The 19,657-nt window shown below is 48.6% G+C and overlaps 5 non-coding genes across 5 annotated transcripts; 1 reads left to right on the forward strand and 4 right to left on the reverse strand.

Annotated features, from left to right (window-relative positions):
* Window positions 1–1,982: 1,982 nt before the first annotated feature.
* TRNAM-CAU lies at window positions 1,983–2,055 on the reverse strand. The gene has a single exon. It is a non-coding gene; the product is annotated as a tRNA-Met (tRNA).
* A 3,102-nt stretch (window positions 2,056–5,157) lies between these two features.
* TRNAA-AGC lies at window positions 5,158–5,230 on the reverse strand. The gene has a single exon. It is a non-coding gene; the product is annotated as a tRNA-Ala (tRNA).
* Window positions 5,231–5,750: 520 nt separating this feature from the next.
* On the reverse strand, window positions 5,751–5,823 carry TRNAV-AAC. The gene has a single exon. It is a non-coding gene; the product is annotated as a tRNA-Val (tRNA).
* Window positions 5,824–11,413: 5,590 nt separating this feature from the next.
* On the reverse strand, window positions 11,414–11,486 carry TRNAR-ACG. Its single transcript has one exon. It is a non-coding gene; the product is annotated as a tRNA-Arg (tRNA).
* A 7,533-nt stretch (window positions 11,487–19,019) lies between these two features.
* Window positions 19,020–19,113, forward strand: TRNAI-UAU. Its single transcript has 2 exons — window positions 19,020–19,057; window positions 19,078–19,113. It is a non-coding gene; the product is annotated as a tRNA-Ile (tRNA).
* The last annotated feature ends 544 nt before the right edge of the window (window positions 19,114–19,657 follow it).

Consider the following 19,657-nt stretch of genomic DNA (forward strand, 5'->3'; position numbering starts at 1 on the left):
TGGTACCATAGGGTTACTTCACTGCCATTGAAGAGGACCCGACTAAGGGCCGATCATCTCAAAGGTGACTCTGGCAAAAGCAGAGTGAAAAACTAGGAATTCTGTCAGGGAGTGTGGGGGGAAAGGGAGACCTACAGTATTTCACCATGAGAATGATCTAGTTCTGAAACAATTTCACTATCTTGAATGACAGAAGACAAAGTGAAAGGTCCCAACTGGGTGGGGGACCCAGTTGAAATGACAGGGCTTTCCCAGAGGTTCTCACTATAAAAACAGGGTTGTGATTGTTACCTGATTTAGAGATATGGCCATCTAGGAGGAGAATGTGGGGCAGCCTCTCTGGGCCTCACATCTGCACCATCATCCCCTCCCAATGTGGCCCAGGTCACTGGGGAGGGCTTGATCCCTCTCCCTAACTTCCAGAGAAAGATAAGATTGGTATAGGGAGACCCTAGGATCCTGGGACAAGGATAAGGTAGGGGAAGGAGGGGGAGGAAGAATTTTTAAGAGAACATTGAAACTGGCTTTTACTCAGCATTTAATTTTAAAGAAATTTAAAAGTGATCAGGAAAGATCAGCAACAAGAGTGCTGATGCTCCAGGGGTCAGAATCCCTTCCCATTCTAATTATCTGTCAGAAATTCTGAGATTTTGAGTCAGAAATGATGGGGAAAGGCTTTTCTCCATCATGAAAGAAAACCTTAACATTTCTTTTCTTCCTTTCTTGCCAGAGCTCAAGAGAGAACAACTCGGGTGCATTTACCTTTCAAGCCGCGGAACGAAATCAAGATCGTTTCTCTCCACCATGGACATTCCGGTCAGATTCGCTGCCTAACCATCCTGAGCTCCAGCCCTCATGTGTGTACTGAGACCCTGCTAAATGCTCAGATTATGTCCTTCCACAGCTGGGCTTCCTGCTTTTCCCAAGAACAGTCGATTTTTCCAGCCCATCTGGGGCTCTTTCCTTACCCGGGAGCCCTGGGAAAACTTAGAGGGGAGGCCTGTTCTGTCCAAGCAGAGAACCCTGGTGGATTCTGACCTCCATCTGCAAATCCGTTCCTCAAGCCTCTAATGAGCATCGATTCCACAGGGAAAAGACAACCGCAGCAGTAGCTGATGCCTGCTGGTCAGTTCCTGACCCTGCTCCAGGGGCGCCAATCTACCCAGAGAGGCCCTCACTTCTCCTTTTCCGTAGCAAGAAACATGTTAAGGATTTATCGGGTAGCACTATTTATCCAACTAAGCCCACTCAGCTTACGTGCAAATAGCTCTCATCCCCTCCAGTTGCCTTGGTAGGTAAAAATTACTCTAGTGACCGTGTTAGAAAAGCTTCGGGCACAAGGATCTCAGCAAGCAAGAAGGAAGGAAAAGTATCCCCAGGGTGACAACTCTCCTGACTTTCCAGAAAGCTGAGGGAGCCGCCTCCGCCCTCCTGACCCCCTCGACTGGCTAATGATTACCCCACAGTAAACATTATCGCTAGTTTATTATGCATTTTTCGCATCTGCTTCTTGTCCGTTTCCCTTACGCCTCCCAACTAGGATGTGGCTCCAGGAGGGAGGGAATTTTTGCCTTGTTTTCACTCTTTAGTGACTGCACCCAGAACCTTGAGCACATTCTATATGTTGGATGATTAAAAGAATAAATGATTTTCTACTTCTCTCACCTCTTAACTGTGGTTGGGCGACCTTCAGAGAAGGAAGTGGGGAGAGAGATTTCCCCTGCTTCTTCCACAAGACAGAGAGGAAGACCAAAAATACAGCATAGCTTGTGGTTTCCCGCACAATCTAAATTTCTTCACCTTCATTTTCCTGAGACTACCGGGAAGCCCAGCGAACTACAAACCTGATTTAACCATCCTCTGCAAATACTGCATCAGTCTTCGAGAATTCTTATCAGGCAGCGTTTGGTAATTTTACTTTCTGTTACTGTCTTTTAACCGAAGTACTTACGCCCTGCCGACTGTGGAAAAAAAGCCCAGCCTGCCCTCTCTGAGGCTCGAACTCAGGACCTTCAGATTATGAGACTGACGCGCTGCCTACTGCGCTAAGAGGGCGACTTGCTCTGATCCCCCCCATTTAAAGTAAAATATCAAATATTATTTTCCCAGCACCGCTGTTTTGTTAGTTTCCAGCGTTTAAGGAACACAGTCGATGCTGTTTGAGAATCACTCCATATAAGCCATTGCTGCACCCGAAGGATTTCACACCCACAATCAGTGACATCCAAGCCTTGCCGGGATTCACCCGAGGGTAGGTCCGTCTGCGCTGCGGGACTGGGGGCAGGTATGCCTGTCTTCGCCGCTCTGGTGTCCTAATGATGTGGTTTCTCCTGCCCTCAGAGATCTCAGGTGGTCTTACACCTTCGCGGTCTCCTTTATTGAAAATAAACATGGGAGATGCTTAGTTAATAGTTCACTGATTGGCGGACTGAATGAGCGAATAAATAATCCTCACATTTGTCTACAGCCCAAACTTCTCTGCCTTAGTCTGTTTTATCCCCACTTACATCTACGTGACTGGAGACATTCTCCCTACGAAACATACAAGCTGAACTTAATAGAAATCTCGCTGTTTGCTTTGTCTTGTCATGTACCATTAATTATACTGAGAGATTTATGGAGATTATCTCATACGGTCCAATTGGATTTTGACAACAAAACTATTCATCAAAATCTCACTTCCCAGATATAATGGAGGTTCAGATACTAAGTATTGCTCCTATGGTCCCCAGAGCTGCTAAGTGGGAAAACCTGACCCGAGAAGCAGATTTTTAGGTTCCAGAATGTAAGCTCTTTCTCTGCTCCAACTCAAGGCGTCTCTGTTCGCCGCAGTAGCTCATTCGATACAGAAATATCTAACTTTCAACCTCCTTTGTGCTGGCCTTTTGGGCTTAGACTTCCAAGTCAATATTGACTCATTGTCCTCCTTCAAATCCCACATCCAGTGACTTGATAATTACTGAACATTGTTCTTGTGCAATTCTTCTGAATCTATTACTTCGTTTCCATTCATGTTCTTTGCCAGGCACTGTGCTAGGTTCAGGTGATTCAGAAGGAATCTGATGACTGCAGACCTCAAGAGATGGGAGGAAATATGGACAAGAAATGATCCATTCCCATGTTCACTGCTTTGTCTCCCTGGCCTTTACAGATAAATAACTTATTCTAAAATATCATTTTTAATAACATCACTCGCTTTTGCACACTGGCATTCTTGATTTTTTAGTTTCGATATGATCTTGCTTTTCTCTCAATCTTTGGTCGTTCTTTCTTGCCTACATTGTAATTTTGTTCTGTAAGGTCAGTTGGTGGATGGTGGTGTTTAGTTCTTCAATATATTTGCTGATTTGTTGTCTACTAAATTTATCAATTAATAGAGAGAAGTGGGTTTTTGGGGGTTTTTTTGTTTTGTTTTGTTTTGTTTTAGGATTTTATTTATTTGAGAGATACCATGAGGACGGGGAGGGGCAGATGGAGAAGGAGAGGCCTGGCCACTGAGCAGGGAGCCCGTGGTGGGGCTGGGTCCCAGGCGGAAGGCGGATGCTTAACCGACTGAGCCACGCAGGCGCCCCAACAGAGAGAAGTGTTAACAGCTGCAACTATAATTGTGGATTTTTTACTTTACTTTTTTTTTTAGGTTTATTAACTTTTGTTTGAGTTTTGGAGCTCTCTGGCCAGATGTATGCACATTTAAGACAGTTCCATCTATTTGGTGAATAGATACCAAATAATAACATCTCTCTGTGTGGAAAATTGCTTTGAAATCTGCTTTGTCTGATACAAACATTCACTTTTTTTTTTTCCTTCATGGTTTAATTTTCCCCATTCTTTTACTTTTACTCTACTTAAGCCATTATATTTGAGGTGAGTTTCTTATAGTCAGCACATATTTGGGCCATGTTTTATTTTTAATATAGTCTGATTATCTCTAGTATGTAGCTGATGATAAATCTAAAACTAGATTTATACTAGTTACATTTAACATTATCATGGGTATGTTTGTATATAAATCTATTATTTTTACTTTGTTTATGGTCTGTTCCCTCTATTTTTCATTCTTCTATTTCTGTCTTCCTACTTCCTTTTGGCTTTTTAAAACATATTTAATATTCTATATTAATTTATCTTTTTTTTTTACTAGATCTCTTTGTATAGTTATTTAGCAATTAGTCTAGATTACTAATAGTGATTGGTGTATGTATTACCATATACACAATTAACATTTTACAGTCTATTTTAGAAAGAGTGTTATACCATTCAAGTCAAATATAGAAACCTTATCACCATTTAGGTCCCTTTATTCTAACCCCTTTGTGTTGTGTATATAGTATATTTAGATGATGTGTTATAATTTTTGCTGTCAGTCATCAAGAGCTTACTTAAAAAAATAGTAAAAAACTTTAAAGAACTCCAGAGAATAATAGTCTATTGTATCTACCCAGATATTTCCTACTCTGCTATTGTTCCTTCGTTTCTGATGTTCCAAATTTCCTATCAATTCTCTTCAGTCTAAAATCTTTTTTTTTAAAGCTGTTCTGCTACAAATGAGTTTTCTCAGTGTGCTTTCAAGTGAGAATGTATTATTTCACCTTTATGTCTGAAGGATATTTTTGCTACAGACAAAAATTTCAGATTGACAATTATTTTCTTTCAACATTTAAAAAAATATTCCTCCATTTCTTTCTAGCTTCTGTGGTTTCTGATAAATCCACAAACACGCAACACCTTTTCATTTTCCTCTGGCAGCTTTCAATTTCTTTGCTTTTCTTTAATTTTTAGCAGTTTGATTGTGATGTGTCCAGACGTGATCTTTCTTTGGGTTTATCCTTCTTGAGCTTTACTGAACTCTTCAATCTGATTTATGTGTTTTGCACTTTCTGGGACTGTGTTGAATTTAGGGCCAAGCTGCAGGGGGACACGTGGAGAAAAACAGCAAGTGGGTATGCATCCTTTGGGATCCCATCTTCTCCGAAGAAACTAGACTTACTATAAACTGGCAGTCTACATACCTACGTTTTGTAGGGCCGTCACTAGCCCTGTCTTGTCCATTCCCATACGTCAAAATTCAAAGAAACGGCCAAAACGCTACTGTGTTGAAAACGCCCGCCGCTTTCTCATATTCCTGAGGGGGTTAGAGAGCCGAGGGCGGACAAAACCTGGAGAATGTGGGCATCGATCCCACCACCTCTCGCATGCTAAGCGAGCGCTCTACCACCTGAGCTAATTCCCCGGCCACACTCGGGGGCTCTTCCAATTTTCCTTCCAGGAGTAGATGCGCGGGTCTCCCCTTCATTATTCACTGTTTCTGGTGGCCAAGAACACAGAGTAAGTCAAGGCCATTAACGCAGAACAGGACCAAGAACACAGAGCAAGTCAAGGCCATTAACGCAGAACAGGACCAAGAACACAGAGCAAGTCAAGGCCATTAACGCAGAGCAGGATTCAACGCAGAGCAGGATTCAGCGCAGAGCGCCTCTTCTCCAGACGGCCCCGGGCAAGGGCGCGGCGGTCACTGGGTCCTCTGCGCGAGGGAAGGGGGAGAAAGTCGCCAAGAGAAAGATCTGGTGCCGCCAAAACTTCCCGTCGCACGTTTTCCGGGAGAGGAGCGCGCACTTCCCCGCAGGGCGGCGGTCGGGAGGCCGGGAGCTCCCGGGATGGGGACCGCGGGCTCCGCGCAGCTGCGGCCTCCGGAGCAGGCAGTGGGGACCGTGCTGGGTGGGGAGCAGGCGGTGGGGGCAAAAGAAACCGGCTGTTTCCGCCCGGTTTCGAACCGGGGACCTCTCGCGTGTTAGGCGAGCGTGATAACCACTACACTACGGAAACTGCCTGCCCGAGGCGCTTTTTCTTACTTCCGAGGTCCGCGTCCACCGTCGGGAAAGTGGGCCGCGCGGCTGTCACCGCAAGACCCCCGACGCGCTCTCGCAGAAGGGCGCCGGGAAGCACGGCTGCATCCGCGTGCAGGATGCCCAGCCGTGCGGGATGGAGATGAGGAGGGAACCCGCGGGAAGCGAGCCCGCACGGCTGTGGCAATTGTTGGGGGGGTGGGGGCGAGGCCTGTTGATTATTTGAGTTAAAACCGAAGCGCCGCGGAGCGCGCGGGGCGGCTGGAGCGGGGCCGCAGAGGGCGCGCACCTGGCCGGGAGAGGCCGCGGGGAGCCAGCCCGCCCTGTGCCCGCTTGCGCGCCCTGCTGTCCCCGGCCGGCGGCGCGGTCTCCACGACCCGATGGCAGCCGCCGGGCTTTTCCCCGGGACCGCAGGCTTAAATCTGGATAATAACGGACCTTGGATCTTTTTGGGTTTTTTTTCTTTATGGGCGCACACAGGACGGGGAGGCAGTGACTTGGCTCCCACCGCGAGTGATGGGCTGTAAGAGGTGGAGGAAGGCGGGAAGAGCCGAGGGGATGAAACCCGGGTAGGACGGGGAGCCCGGGGACGGAGAAGGCGCTCCCAGCCGCGCCGGGAGGGGCATTTCTGTCTGGGGGGCTGCGCGCCGCCAGTTCCAGGGGGTCAGCGCGGACACGCATTCCCGAGCCGGTTTCAGCGGTGGCAGGAGCGGCTCTCGGCTCCTGGAGACTGAGATTGATGCGAAGGTTTAACCTGGGAAATAAGGGGAAAGCCTGACACCTGGAGACGTGAGACCCAGAATGTGCGGACCCGAGGCCTCTGCACCGGGCGGCGCGGAGAGATTACATAAAACCCGAGAGCGACGGAACCGAGGGTTCTGACAGCTACCAGGTTCCGCGAGAAAACCCCGCAGGCAGATCAGGGCCGGGGTGGGGGTGACAGGCACTTACAGGTGGTCATCACCCGCCGCCGGGGCCCATGGCCGTAGTGCGCCCGCTTTTTAATGACACCCAGAACAAGTTCCTCCGGAAGGCCGACTACATAATAAACAGAACCAATGAGGACCTCTTCCAAGGCCAGATCTGTGCCCCAGGATTGTTCTCTAGGGACCCCGCGAGTTGCAGACTGACCGGATCACACTGTAAATGCCCAGCGGGAAGGGCCGGACGGCAATGCCCTCCCCACCGGTGACAGAATCTAGTGAGAGTCTGGGCGGGGGTGCGAGGGCCGGAAGGTCATGAGCCACAGTGGGCTGAGCTCATCCCACGCTGAGCTTTTCCCCTTGTTCGCCTTGAGGCCTAAGCCTTAGGGACACCACGAGCCCAACATGCGGTCCCGGCACGGGCCTTCTGGGAGCGGAGAGGATCCTCAGAGACCCAAGACGGCTGTGGGCCTATGAAGTCCCGTCTGGAGAACTGGGCAAAAGAAAAACCTCGTATTTGGTTGTGCTGAGGAGCTGTCTCCCTGCGGTCCGCGGAGGCCCGTGTCCTAGCGGCCGCCTTTCAAGTCTTCCTTCCGCTCTTGCTCCAGACTGGACCCAGCTGGCTCTTTCATCCCTGAGGCCATTACTCCAATGTCACTGCCGGAGAGAGCCCTTCCCGGACCTCTCTAGCGGAATCAAGGCCCTCCCTGTCTCTCTCTCTCTCTCTCTCTCTCTCCATCTTCTTTATAAAATTCTGTCTTGGGAAGGATATTAATTATTTCCCATATTTCCTCTAGAAGATAAGCTTCTGGACAGGTTGCTGCTCTCAACCCTCTCGGTGTCTAGAGTTAGGATGATGCTATTCTCAGCTACCGCCTCTTCAGACCTTAGTGACACGGAGGGGAAAAGCTTTCCTCTGGGTCGTTCTTCCAGAGGGTAAATTCAAGGAGGAACCTTACTTAAACCAAGGCAGCTGTGAGTTCCTCTGGTTTTCTGGAATGGACAAGGTAAATGGGCACAGCCTGGAAGGAAGCAAGGTAACTCCACCCATGACACTTCTGAATACTCGTTTCTGCTTTGCAATCATACAGTACGCCTCTTGGAGCTCTTACTGATTCAGTGAGAAGGCAATTGCCATGATGAATTTCTAAGAAATAGAAGTCATTGGCTTTTCTTAGTGGCCTGCGTGACCATCCAGGGTTCTGGCTGTGACCGCATCGGGGGACTCTGAGCATGGTAGTCTGGGGTCTTCAGCTTTCACTCCCTCTGCCCCGAAGCGGAATCTGAGGCTTTGACTGGAAGCTGGGTTTTGTCCCATTCAGAAGAAATATATAGAGAAAAACTTCTGTGCTTCTTTCTGGGCACTGGCTGTCAAATCAGACAAGAAGGGGAAAGAAAATCTGAGTTTTCTCAATTTATTGTTCTCTTTCTCTTTCCACCTTCACTCAAGGCAGTGCTCACAACTATTTTTTTTTTTAAGATTTATTTATTCAAGAGAGAGGGCATGAGTAGGGGGGCAGAGGGAGAAGGAGAGAGAATCTCAAGCAGATTCCACGCTGAGCCGGGAGCCTGATACTGACACGGGGCTCAATGTCACGACCGTGAGACCACAACCTTGAGATCACAACCTGAGCCTAAACCAAGAGGCAGTCACTTCACCGACTGCACCACCCAGGCGCCCCCACACTTATGTTTTAAGGATGAGAGGTCATTCAGCTGCTTTACTCAAGGGAATTTGCGAAGTCTCAGAAAAATGAAAGAACAGGTTTTGAAGGTAAATTAAGAATGACTTACTTTTTCTAGAGTCCGCATGGGATAAAATTCCAGGAGTGAAGCTGTTGGACAGGCCAGCCATCTTCATGAATGGCTTTGGACGCCAGAATAAAGTATTTGGACAGTCTCTTTAGCTAAGTTTGCTGGTGAATGAATTTAGTGTGGACTGTAACTGAATTCGCATCTCAGCACCACTCCAACAGGGGCCAGAACTAAGAGCTGAGTGCAAAGGCCAGGAGGAGGGTCAGAGCATATCAGAGTGGTCCAGGCAGAGAATCTGAACAGTCACTCTGTTGGAGTCAGGCACCTTCATTCACTCCACAAATCCTCATTTGAGGGCCTACTGCGTGCTCCTAGGCTCGGGGGTGGGGGGTCAGCATGCCTCCTGGGACCCAGGGATCGCTGCTAGGTGGCACTGACCCCATGGCCCTTGGGTGAGAAACCCTTTCAAAATCTGATCTCATATTGAATTATATGGGGAGGTACTGATGTGGAGAAACGGCATTCCCTAAGGCAGCATGGCACCTGGGAGGAGGAATTAGGGCTCAGTTTTGGTGCAACAACTCAGTCCAGCAGGTTGATGGGTGGAACTTTCCTCTTCCCGTCTGAAGATCCCAGTGTAGGGGTTCAAAGTGAGTTTATTATCCTGTGCACAAAACATCAATCGACTTACTGTTTCAAGAACAAAATGACTCCAATCAACAGAGACGTTAAGAAAACGTAGACTCCCACAGTCCCTTTTACAAACAGCAGGTTTGGGACTGCGGTCCGAAGTGGATGCACATTTCAGGAGAATGAAAATATGCCCCTTTTGGAAAAACAGGTGGAGTGCAGACTGGGAACTGGGCAAGAATCCGGGAGCAAAGGGGCAGAAGGTGCATGTTTGTTGGTGGTGGTCAACCTGACAGTCTGGGAGAGGGAAGAAGAAGAAAGTTTGTTGTCAGTCAGCCTCCGAGGGTCACCCAGGTACTGTGGAGACAAAGCAGGAAGTGGGTCAGGCTATAGGGTGACAGGGTGCATTGCAATGTAACTGGGGCCATCACGCTAGGCAGATGACATTTGAACTCTCCTACTGCAGTTTCATGGTGACTGAAGTTTTAGGCTAAAAATAAAAGGTAATAAAGTCTTCTATGTTTCTAAATGAATTTGAAGGGGAAGGTGGAGTCACTCTAGAATGTGGATTATTATTCACCGTTCAGGGAACCGCTTGAGAGATCTGATTAAGGTGCTGGTTTTCTTAAAGTTCTATTGGTTACAGTGCACTGCTAACATCCATGACCTTGTTACTGATCTGGGACCTGGAGATAGCCACGACCTTGTTACTGATCTGGGACCTGGAGATAGCCACGACCTTGCTAGTGATCTGGGACCTGGAGATAGCCACGACCTTGCTAGTAATCTGGGACCTGGAGATAGCCATGACCTTGTTACTGATCTGGGACCTAGAGGTAGCCATGACCTTGCTAGTGATCTGGGACCTGGAGATAGCCATGACCTTGCTAGTGATCTGAGACCTAGAGGTAGCCATGACCTTGTTACTGATCTGGGACCTGGAGACAGCCATGACCTTGCTAGTGATCTGGGACCTGGAGATAGCCATGACCTTGCTAGTGATCTGGGACCTGGAGATAGCCATGACCTTGTTACTGATCTGGGACCTGGAGATAGCCATGACCTTGCTAGTGATCTGGGACCTGGAGATAGCCATGACCTTGTTAGGAATTCCCAAAGCAGAGCGCAGCGTGAGTACACCGGGAGGTCTGGTACCAATGAGTTTGAAAGTAGGAAGGCAGTGCCAGTGCAGATTCCTAAATTCTTTCTGCAGGGGACCCACCAGTGCTATTAATAGTGGTTGTCACTGGCGGGGCTCCCTGGGCGGTGGTGTTGGTGGCGTCTGAGTTTTGCCTCCAGGAATGTATCTCCTCTTCCAAACTTTAAAAGTCAAAGTTTGGGCTACATTATCCTACAAGGCCACAGCACAGCCAGGATGGAAGGAGCCGCTGACCCCAGACGCTTTTCTCTTTCCTGATGCTGCATTCTCTCGACCTCCTCCCGCACTCTTCCACCATCGGTCTCAAACTAGGAGAGAAAAATTCGTCCTTGAACCGGCCAGGATCTGGTCTCTGCCCTTCTGTCAGCTGGCCCGCTCGCATGTGCGTCCGTGACCCCCGGTGGGGACGAGCGCTCACGGCGGGAGCCACCGGCACTTGTCACTTTGGAGGCGCGGAGCCCGAGGGGTGCACGGCGCCGCGTGGGGTGGCTGCCCTGCGGACACCTGCAGGGGGAGCCCCGTTGCACTTTGGGCCGCCACGCCCTCCCAGCCGAGCCCAGCCCCGTGCCCTGGTCCCTTGGTACACACGAGATCCAGGTCGTCCCTGTCGCTGTGTGAAGGGCTCATCGCCTACCAGCCGCTTCTCCCTCCGGGAGGTTTGTCCTCCGGATCTGTGATTCCCGTGTTCTGCCCTCATCCTTCAGCAGCTTCTCTGTCGGTTATGGGATCGCTGTCGATTGTTTGGGTGTGGACGTGGACAGCTGAACCCTGGAGGAAATGAAGCAGGATTCTCTGAGGCTTCTGTTAATTCTCAAGAGAGCATTAACAAAGAGGCAAGCGTTCTCGAACGGGAGCATTTTTCATGCAAAATGGGCTGGTATAGAAGATATTGTTAATCAATTTGTGCCAGATTCTTGTTTTACTCCTTTGTATGTCTTTCCCAACCACGCCTCATCTTCCCTCAATCCTTCTCAGGGGTGTGGTGATGGAACAAGAGTTATAATGCAACTTTTATGAGGCCCTCCTCATAATAAAACAGCTTCAGAAGGATTATTTGAGCCACGTTGACCACCCCCATTTCCCCCCAAAATAAGTGGAGATCCCGAGCCAGCCAGGAGTCGAACCTGGAATCTTCTGATCCGTAGTCAGACGCGTTATCCATTGCGCCACTGGCCCCGCTGATGACAACATCTCCTAAAGCATCATTAATTAGTCTTTATGAGGCACGTGCATTTTTATACCACCCAATTCCTGGATGTGGCTCATGTGCACTCGGCGCCCTTCCGGTTTTTCTGCTCTCCAGTTTCCCAGCTGAGAGAATGTAAAGATTTGTGGTGGATCTTGAAGACTCATGAGTTCAATATCCTGCCAACCTCAGGTCATTGGCCTCGTGGTGAAGGACCCGCCAAGCCCCAGATGATGGCTTTTTTTACGGCTTAGCTGTTGGAGAACTGAAGGAAACCGGGAATCAGGGACCAGCATGAACAGATGGAGTAAGGAAACGCTCTTGCAAACCTAATGGGACTAATTCTTACCCAGTTTGGGTTTTCTTTCCTATATTCCTAGGTGCAGAGCACACCCATCAACTGCGGCATTGTGTTGTAAACTGCTGTTGGCTCAGCGGTCTTCCTCGCTGGATTGTATATTCCTCGAGGGCAGCACCTTCAGTGTCCACAAGGACTAATTTTCCACTAAAAGTCTGCTGCATGAAGAATTGAGACAAGTGCCTGGGAGCATCAGGAAAAAGGCCTAGCTTGTGGTGTAGGTAGGCATCCCAGGTCTGTGACTCCGTGCCACTCTAACCCTGATGTTTAAATGGGAGAGCAGCGGAGGACTGTCCGGCAGGGGCCTTCTAGATCCCTGCGTACAGCTTGGAGGCACACAGTGGTGGCTTCGGTGCTCAGGAGCTGGAGCTGGGCCCGAGCTAGTGGCTGAGAAGTAGGCCTCCTCCTAAGTGAAGAGACTGTCTAGTCTGATGAGATGAAAGAGAAAGCTTAGTGAACGAAATGCACACCAGACTGACATTTTTCACACCATTTATGTGGTTGGTTTTGAGATTTCCTAATGCCAGGGATCAGGAGGATTTAGAAATAATGCTTCTACAAAACTTATTGCAAAACTTATACGAGATCTACCTCTAAAGATCCATCCCCAGTAATGGGAAATTCAGCAATAGATCCACAACTGAAACTGTAACATTCACTGGCTTAAACAAAGTGGTTTTATTATCACACATAATAAGTAAGGAGGGTAGGGAAGCTACATGCCTGGTTAATTCAGTGGATCCATCAGGACCCACATTCTAAACAATTCTTTGCTCTCTGTCCTTCTCAACTTAACGGATCTCATACTGCAGCTGGTTTCCCTGCAGTTCCTCAAACTCTCACAATCTTAAAGTCCCGGAGAAAACAAAAAGCAGACAGGCCTCTTTTTGGTACCTTTTGTTGAGGACAACTTCTCCTATATGCTCCCAGTGGATCTCCCCCACACTGGCTAGATTTGCATCACACACTCACCTAATCCAATTATTTCCCAGAGTAGGACCACTGTGATTGATTTGGTCAATCATAATTCTTTATTTGGACCTGAGAATGGGGTCCATCTCCTCCAAAGCCAAGGAAGTATAGGGAAGGTTAGGTGAATACAAATATGGTTCTGTTGGAAAGGAGGCCTGGGGGCAGTGGTGCTGGGGATGGCGAGGGACTCAGCCAAGCAGGATTAACGGCTATACTCCACTCCAGCCCCATATTTGAAATCAAATGAAATAAGTTTTTTTTTTAAAAGCTTTTATTTATTTATTTGACAGAGAGAGACACAGCGAGAGAGGGAACACAAGCAGGGGGAGTGGGAGAGGGAGAAGCAGGCTTCCCGCGGAGCAGGGAGCCCGATGCGGGGCTCGATCCCAGGACCCTGGGACCATGACCTGAGCTGAAGGCAGATGCTTAACGACTGAGCCACCCAGGCACGCGAGATAAGTATTTTTTAAGCATTTTCGAGAGCTGAGAGCTTACATTAACCTACATTAGACCATAGCTAGATTTCCAGATCCTTCCAGAGCCTCAAAGAAGGGATTTGACCTATAGTTTGTGTTCAGTACTGTATTCAGCGCAAGTACATGAATTGCATATGACATTAATTATACATGATTACATATGGAATCTGACATTGAAATTGTATAACTGTGGCTGTTAATAATGCCATACATCACAGATCTTTGTAACTGCACCGTAAAATGATCCCACGCTTTCTAGACCTGAAGTGTCAGAGCCCAGGGCTGGTGCTCAACCCGAAACCACGGCCTCCACCTGCTTCTCCGGGGCGGAGCAGGGGTCTTAAATTATTAATTCCAGAAATCAGTAATTTATGCCACCTGCATTTGTCTATAACATATATATCTCTCAGTGGTTCCCACACTTATTTTTGCAGCGTCTTTATAGCTGTCGATATTTTAAATTTGTTTCATTACCATGGTCGGCTCATCTCCAGCGTAATCGCAGTTTAACATTTCCTGTCTTAATTTTACTCTCTATTCTTATCATTGTTCACGAGAAGAAACTTGATGTGAATAGAAAGAGCAGGTGGAGCGAGAGACCCAGGTTAAAATCTTGACTCTGCCTTTTTTTCTAGCTATGTGAAATCTGGACAAATTAAGTTTTCAGTCACTGCATTACCTTGTCTGCAGTATGAGGACGATCGTCACGTTGCAGGTTTGCTGTGAGATTAAATAACGGAACACAGGTCAAGGCCTGGCCGATATTTCAGCTGCCAATAAAACGTCATCATCGTTGAGGGCAATGTCCAATTCCATCCCTGCCTTCTAAAATTTCATCTCAATAACTCAAAAGGCATTTACTGTTTATTCATTTGCCGAGCAACATGTGAACCCCTAAGGATTCCCAGATAAACCTTTATCCTCATTTCTCAAGGAACTAACATCTAGTCAGAGAGACCAATCTAAACTCGTAATTACAATAAAACAGAAGAAGTGCTACCCCAGAAATTAAGAAGAAAATGTGTGAGCGGCGTGGAAGCCAAGCAATGAACTCTGGAGGAGAAGTTGGGGGAGGCTCTCCCTGACCAGATCACAGCGAAGCTTAGTCTCGAAGGAGAAACAAATTTGACCTTGTGAAGAAGGAAATACAGGGCCAAGGGTTCAGGCTGTGCAAGATTAAAAGCTGCAGAAGCTGCCCGGTATACTTGACGAAAGCAGTCTCATGCGGTAGAACCAGGCTTGGATCGGCACGGAGAAAGGAACTGGGGCAGCAAGAAAAGAGGCTGGAAAGGTACCCATTTCCTGTACATTTTAATACTTTCTTTGCATGTATGACATGCACATAATAAAAAATTAAAACATTTTGAAAGATAGGTTGGTGCCAACTTGTAAATAACTTTATTTATTAAGATAAGGAATTTATCCTGAGGGCAAGAAGAAGGCAAAATATGTACTTTTAAATTTTATTTATTCCTTATTTATTTTTAATTTTACTTATTTGTTTGTCAGGGAGAGAGCACAAGCAGAGGGAGAGGCAGGCTCCCCTCGGAGCAGGGAGCCTGACGCGGGACTTGATCCTAGGACTCTGGCTGGGATCAGGACCTGAGCCAAGAGCAGATGCTTAACCAACCGAGCCACCCAGAGATCTGAAAAATGGAACCATTTAAGGAGAACATTGTCAGTTCTGTGTCTTAGGAAGATTGAACCAGGCACCACTAGGGGCAGACTGCCGTGGGGGAGAAGCCACATTTGGAGACCCCATAGTCTGGGCAGAAATGACAAGGACTGCTCCGGCCACTGAGTGTGAGGAGGGCTCAAAAAGGGGAACAGAGGTTTGGTTGAGGTGGAAAGGATAGGCCTTGGTGATTCATCAAAAGTGATGAGCAAGGAGAATTTAGGATAATGTTTATATTTATGGATCAGGAAATTCCATTAACCTTCACTGATTACTAAAAAAAAAAAAAAAAAAAAGTATCCTGAAGGAAATGAGCTCCAGGTTCTAGTCCCCAAAGTCCCTTGTGTGGCCCTGATTCTACCAGGACTTCCTTTGAGTCTATGAGCTACCCCTGCATCTTTCCAATAAATTCAGACTTTTGTCATCATTGAAGGTAGTTTTGGATAAGGTTTTGTTCCCTGCAACAAAGAGTCCTGAATAATAAAATAGTGAAAAGATTCCATTCACGAAATTTCCAGAGGGCTGAGGATTTTTATCAAAGCTCAGGATTCACAGGTGGAGAAAGAGCTGTGGTTACTTTTAGGGAACTACTTCCAGGGGACCAGGAACGTCGGGGGTGGGGGATTGGGCCTAGGGAATCTTCAAGGTGAGAAGGTTTTCATTCCAAGTCCCCAAGAGCCAAAGCACACTCATCTCTCCCCACACCCCAAGTGTGTCTTCTCTCTTAGGAAAACCTAAACTCCTGGAGTCCTAACCCATATCTGAACAAGGATTAGCAACGGGCAACTCTTTCTAGTCTTACACAGCGATTAAACAGGAGTGTGTGTGTGGCTGTGAAGTCTTGAATTACAGGTTGGACACGATGTTTCTGTTACAGTTAGCCTTCTCACCACCACTGAGGTCAGGCTAGCCATCTTTTCCCAGGTTTCTCCACCATTGTGACTGGTATTTGCTTGGATCCACTTGGATTGGTTGCTGTAAAACTCACCGAAGCCAACCGTGATGGGAGCTGACGAAGCAGAGAATTCCTGATGCGAGAATGATCCTACTGAAGATGAAGTGACTATGATACTTGACATATGTTAAGAAATTTAACAATTCTAAATTTTTAAAAACAGGCTTGACCAATGGGAGTGTGGTGTAGGAACCCAAAGTGCAGACTCCTCTGTCCCTCCCATTTCTTTCCCCCACCCACCCCGTGCCTCACTATAATCTATTTTACAAATTCCCTCTCACCTCCAAGACATGGTTCTTACAGAATGTTCAGAAGAAATGGATTCTAGGTCCTCTATGAAGGCAAAATTCTAACATTATAGAGCAGGAGCAGGTGCAGTGAACAAAGGCGATGCCATGGCACTGAATCTGTGCCTGGAACTAACAGCACTCAAGGGAAAGCGTGGAAACCCACAGATACGGTTCTGGATTCAGGACCTACCCCAAGAACTCCCAAAGCCCCAAGATCACTCACCAGATAAGAAAACCAGCATGGCGCTGAGCGAAGAGGATGAAAGACGAGTAGACAAACGCGACTTTCTCTTCCTTGTGTGAGCTCGTTTCTTTCAAAATATACAGACTTCGTAGCAGCAATGCCAAGAACACACAGACACCTGTCCCACAACGTGTCTGGTCAGCTTAGTCTACAGCCTTAGGGCGAAGTCCCAAGACCTTACTTCCGCTAGCTCCCCAACTTTGTTTCTCTCCTTTCATTTGCATTGGATTATCTTTTTCCTTAGTAGTCCCTGACCAGTTTCTAAGAGGCTCTGCCCAGCACAACACCACCCCAGCCCAGAGCCAGGATGGTCAAGGGGATCTTCTTCCTCCCGTCCCTTATCTAGGATGAAGAAGGTGATTGTGAAGACAAAATACTGGGGGCTGGTGGGAAGCAGAGGGATGGAGGGAGAGAAAGCTGCAAAAAGATCTAGAAGGTGGCTCTAGAATAGTGATTCTAGAATTGTGATTCTAGCTGGGCTGGTGTCCCTAAAGTCCTGACCCTGCCCCCCACCCCCATTCTGAAATGAGCCACTGTTCCTGCTGAGAGTGATGGGGTGGAAAGAGAGGCTGACAATTCTTGGGAAGAAGAGAACCAACTTGATTTTGATGAAGGACTCCCACCTGTGATCTCACCAGCGCAGATGGAGAAGAGAGCACGGAATAGGAGCTGGGAGCCGCCTGGCATCTCTCCTCACGCAGGTGGAGAGGCTCCAAGCCCCCCACAGCAGGGCCGAGCCGGTGAAAGTGCCCACGGGGATGACAATGCAGTATGGTCTGACGATCCCACGCTTCACACAAAAGGGTGCTGATTGGAAAAAATGTGAGGGGAAGGTAAATGCGTTCGATTTCCTCAGTTCCTTTGGGATTTCTCTCCCCATTCTTAAAGACCCACACGAGTCCTGGGTTTCTGGGTGCCCTGTCTCACCACCTGGCCTGGAAGTCCCTGGAAGACAGTTAGCCCTGACGTAACCTCCCTGATATCACACTTAGCCCCATGCTTCACATGCGGGAGGATCTCAGCAAATAATTAATTGTTAATAGAAAGAGGGAAAAAAAATGGCATATGCCAAATGCATTCCTTGGTGATGTCAAGAGAAGTAAGGTTGTTGCTAATGTTCAGCATTCCCTGACATTGTCACTTCCTGGAAATCATAGCCCCCGTCTCCACCCGGCAATGTCTGTTTTCCTTGGCACACATGTGTCTCAAAAGCCATGGCTTATGCCCTTAGTTCTAACTTCTCATACTGAGTAGGCAGGAGGACTGTATTCCTGTGCAAGACCAAAGGGCACTCGAGAAAGAATACAGGATAATCAGGGAAAAATACCTGGGAAGACGTTAAGTGGAAAACAGTTTTGTGTTAAGGGTGCAGTGGGTCTTACTACACCCTTCACTTCCTTCATCAGAATGATATTAAGACATGGAATGCCTCTGACCCCACCCTTATGGGCTAGCACCCAGCTTGGCCCATGGTGGACACTCTGCAGGTTGGCTGAGGAAGGAAAGATGGAGCAAGGCTGAGCCCCTTACACATTTCCCACATAAGAAGAGCTTAGGATTTTCTCAGGGTCTGTGCATCTATAAAAAATTCAGTACCCTTATCCTCTGGTGTCCAAATCTCCTTTATCCGTGTTGTTGAAGGCAGTGGGACATTGTTTAGTGCCCTTTAGTTCGGCGGTAATTTTTTTCTTTAAGTTGGAAGACAATCTACCTTTAAGAGCAAATACTATATAAAAACGTCAAGAAGACTGTAGGGGCTCTTTTTCCTCCTTGGAACTTTATATACACAGTGCCTTTCACACCACTCCACGTTTTTCTATCTTACACCACAGTTTTTGTTTGTTTTGACAAATCCTATGCACCTATCCATGAAAAATGGTAACTTTTTTTTTTTTTTTTTTTTAAGAGAAGAAAGAAAGTGCTTGGGATAGAAGTGCCCGCGAATTCTACCTAATCTGTCTCCCACATGGCCCACCCACAAGGAAGACCCCACCCTCTGGGTCCACACACTCACAGCCGTACGGAGAGCTCCTTCCCCCATCCTCTCATCTCAAAACTCTCCTAAGTATGAGGTCTTTTTTTAAAACCTAGTTAAGCAGCAGAGAGACACCGGGGACTGCAGAGACCCCTCCTGGGCCTGTGTCTGTCGTCTTCCCTCCACGGTTCCCGCTCTCCCGTCCCGGCGAGGGATGCCCGCGGGCTCCCAGCTGCGGGCTCGCTCCCCGCCGGCCGCTGCTCACATCCCGTGGCCGCAGCGAACAGCCTCTAACATCCTTCGGTTTCCAGCCCGTTGGGGGGGAGCCGGAGCGAGGCGCGGGCGGCGTCCGTCGAGCCAGCGCCCCCAGCCCTCGGAGGCCGCGCCGGGAGCGCTGTCCTGGGGGCGCCCGCGCGGCCGCACCTGTCTGTCCCGCGCGCACAGCGCCCCCCGGCCGTCAGGACCCCGGCGCGGTGGCAGCCGAGCCCGACCCGCCGGGGACGCGGGGGGCACCCGGGCCGCGCCCCCAGCCGAGACGCGTAGGCCGTGTAGCGAGTGACCGGAGGCGAGGCGCAGCTGCTCCAGTGGCGCAATCGGTTAGCGCGCGGTACTTATACGGCAGTATGTGTGCGGGGGATGCCGAGGTTGTGAGTTCGAGCCTCACCTGGAGCATCGTTTTCCAGCCGGAGGCTGCCTCCCGAGGGAGAGAGAGACCCTTTCCCCTTTGCTTTCCCAGGCCCTCCGGACCGTACCCCACCATCCTTGATGCGTTTGAGTTTGTTCTATAGCGTGTATCCTCGCCGTTCTCCCGGGCGCTTTGGAAATCGAACGATGTCAAGCGTTTGCAGACTGAGTCCTGCTGTGCGGCAGTGAGTCAGCTTCTCTCTTTATCCGCTCCTGGTCCTGCAAGCGTTCTCCCGTGCGCATCTCCTGACAGCCCGCCTTCCCACCTTGCTCCAATGGTCGTCACCTCGGGGAGCCCCTGGCGCGTACTGAGAGAGTGCTAAGTAACTTCCCCGCACGGATAAGCACTGAACTCCGTGACAGGGAAGTCAAAAGTGAGAAATTGTACGAGGTCCCAGCCTGATCAAAGTTCCAGCCTGGGGGAGCAAGGAAATACTGATTTCTGAAGGCGGCCTCACCTCTAGTACCCGCCCCCCCCTTAAGTATACCCTGATGAACCAACAACCAGGGACCATATAGCAGCTTTTGTCAG

Source organism: Phoca vitulina, unplaced genomic scaffold (assembly GCF_004348235.1).
Source record: "Phoca vitulina isolate PV1807 unplaced genomic scaffold, GSC_HSeal_1.0 scaffold143, whole genome shotgun sequence".
NCBI lineage: Eukaryota > Metazoa > Chordata > Mammalia > Carnivora > Phocidae > Phoca > Phoca vitulina.